The sequence below is a fragment of the Puma concolor genome, chromosome A3, assembly GCF_028749965.1.
Source record: "Puma concolor isolate L17-30 chromosome A3, mPumCon1.1.hap2, whole genome shotgun sequence".
Lineage (NCBI taxonomy): Eukaryota > Metazoa > Chordata > Mammalia > Carnivora > Felidae > Puma > Puma concolor.
The window spans coordinates 91,308,450-91,311,691 of record NC_141669.1 but is presented as its reverse complement, the minus strand read 5'-3'; the positions used below and the strand labels follow the sequence as shown (position 1 = coordinate 91,311,691).

Below are 3,242 nucleotides of genomic sequence, written 5' to 3'. Positions count from 1 at the left end.
AAGCAATCTGTGTGTGTTTATGTGTCTGTGATCCAGAAAGACCTTTCCTTCTCATTATGTAATTAATTGTGTAATGTTGCCTTATCTTGAGAGAGCATTAATAAATTAGCTTATAAAGGAACTCTTTTCCTGGTTGGCTTATAGAGCAGTTGGATCATTTTTAGCCCATTCCAGCAATCCTTGCCTTTTTATTGGAATGTTTAATCCATTTACATTCCAAATAATTACTGATAAGGTAGAATTTATGTCTTTCATTTTGCTATTTGTCTTCTACATTCTTACATCTTTTTGGTTCTTCTATTACTCCATGACTGCCTTCTCTATTTAAATATTTTCTAATATATCATTTTAATTCCCTTGCTGTTTATTTCTTTCTTTTTTTTTTTTTTTTGATAATTTCTTAGTGATTGCCCTGGGGATTACAATGAATTTATTAACTTAAAATAATCTAGCTCTTTTCCTCCCTGGCTGCCTAAAGCTCGACCGCCATCATGAATGACACAGTAACTATCCGGACCAGGAAGTTCATGACCAACCGACTACTTCAGCGGAAACAGATGGTCATCGATGTTCTTCACCCCGGAAAGGCAACAGTACCTAAGACAGAAATTCGGGAAAAACTAGCCAAAATGTACAAGACCACACCAGATGTCATCTTTATATTTGGATTCAGAACCCATTTTGGAGGTGGCAAGACAACTGGCTTTGGCATGATTTATGATTCCTTGGATTATGCAAAGAAAAATGACCCAAACATAGACTTGCATGACATGGCCTGTATGAGAAGAAAAAGACGTCGAGAAAACAGCGGAAGGAACCCAAGAACCGAATGAAGAAAGTCAGGGGAACTGCAAAAGCTAATGTTGGTGCTGGCAAAAAGTGAGCTGGAGATTGGACAACAGAAGGAGTAAAGATGCTTCAAGGACTATCTGGCGTTTGTGCAGATTTTTCATGAGAGGATTAATAAACTAAGAACTTTAAAAAAAAAAAAAACTTAAAATAATCTAGGCCCAGGGTGCCTGGGTGGTTCAGTCAGTTAAGCGTATGACTCTTGATTTTGGCTCATGTCATGATCTCATCGTTCATGAGCTCAAGCACTGCATTGGTCTCTGCACTGATAGCATGGAGCCTGCTTGGGATTCTGTCTCCTTCTCTCTCTGTCCCCTCCTTTGCTTGCTCTCTCTCTCTCTCTCAAAATGAATAAATAAACAAAATTTTTGTAATAATCTAGTTCTAAGGCTAATAAATTTCAGTAATACACAAAGACTTTGCTCCAGTGTAGCTCTGTTCCCTGCTCCCTCTTTTGTCCTATTATTGTGAAACAAATGACATCTTTATATGTAAGGAGTTTATCAATACAATTTTATAATGATTGCTTTATACAGTTGTGGTTTTTTTAATATTTATTTATTTTTGAGAGAGAGAGACAGTGGGGGAGGGGCAGAGAGAGGGAGACACAGAATCCAGAGCAGACTCTGGCTCTGAGTTGTCAATACAGAGCCCGATGCAGGGCTCAAACTCACAAACTGTGAGATCATGACGTGAGCCCAAGTCAGAAGCTTAACTGAATGAGCCACCCAGGCACCCTTATACAGTTGTCTTTTAAATCATATATGAAAGGAAAATGCTTACAAACAAAAATACGGAATACTGTCTTTTATTTTAATCTATATATTTATCTTTTCAGTATTCTTTGGTTTTTCATGTGGATTCAAATTATTGTCTAGTGTCCTTATATTCAACTTGAAAAACTCTTTTTAGCATTTCTTGTATGGCAGGTCTACTAGTGACAAACTCCCTGGGTTTTATCTGAAAATGTCTTAATTTCTCTTTCATTTTGAAGGGTATTTTTGTTGAATATAAATTTTGTGGGTTTTTTTTCTTTTCAAACTCAGAAGACAGTGTCATTTTGGCCTCCATGGTTTCTGATTGAGAATCCATCCTAGGTAATGAATCACTTCTCTCTCACTGCTTTCAAGATTCTCTCTTTGTTTTTGGCTTTCAGCAGTTTGTTTATGGTGTGTCTTGGTGTAGATCTCTTTGATTCTACTTGGAATAGTTTAGCTTCCGAAATATGCAGATTAATGTTTTCCATAAAACTTGGGAAGTTTATTACTATTGTTCCTTCAAATCTTCTTTGTGCCCCTTTACCTCCTTTCCTTCTAGGAATTTAATTATGTGTATGTTTGTATGGTTGATGGTGTCCCACAGGTCTCTTATACTCTGTTCATTTGTCCATTTTTTTTTCTTTCCAATCCTCAGACTGATCATCTCAATTGATCTATCTTCAAATTTGCTGATTCTTGATTACATTAGTTCAAATCTGCTATTGAACTCTTCTAGTAATTTTTCACTTCAGAAATTGTCTTTTTCCAACTCTAGAATCTCTGGTTCTTTTAAAATAATTTCTATCTCTTTATTGATGTTCTTTATTTGGCAAGACATTGTTCTCCTACTTTCCTTTAATTCTTTAGACATATTTTCATTTGAACAATAGCTGGTTTAAAGTGTTTGTCTAGTAAATCCAACATCTTGGCTTCCTGAAGGATAATTTCTACTACTACTACTACTACTACTACTACGTTTTTCCTGTGAATGGGTCACCCTTTCCTATTTCTTTGCATATCTCATTCTTTTTCATTGAAAACTGGACATTTTAGGTAATATATTGTAGCAATTCTGGACACTTATTCCAAGGCTATAATCACTTATTTGCTTACTGATTTGTCTGGAAGTTTTCACTGTCTCTTTCCCCTCATATGAACAACCTTTTATTTCACTCCTCAGAGAGCACAATGTTCGACACTTTCACAGTCACTTTGACCCTTCCTCTGTCCAGGGATGACAATGGTCCTAGTTGGACTTGCTTTGACTTCTCTTTCTCTGAGGAAAGAAATGTTTCCTTTATGTTTCTAGATCATCTGTCTCTACTGATATTGTACCCAGATTTAACTTCCACTAATTGCTAGCTGATTGTTCTGTTGTTTCTGACAACATTCTGGGGCATAAATTGCTCTATAATCTGATCCAGTAAAATTTGGGGCCCCTTTAAAGGATTAAAGTAGGTTTTGAATCAGTGTTTGAGGCTTGCTCTGACTCCAGTGGGGATCTTCCTAGCTACCTCTTTCCCTGGTTCTATTGAAAGCATAACTGGTCCACCATTTCCCTTGTTGCTACCAGTCTCCTCTTAATTGCTAACCACCAAAATATCCACTGCTTTTTAAATTTTTTTTAATGTTTAT

The 3,242-nt window shown here is 36.3% G+C and overlaps 1 pseudogene; it reads left to right on the top strand.

Moving 5' to 3' along the window:
- Positions 1-437: 437 nt before the first annotated feature.
- On the top strand, positions 438-993 carry LOC112868862 (small ribosomal subunit protein eS24 pseudogene; annotated as a pseudogene).
- Positions 994-3,242: the final 2,249 nt, after the last annotated feature.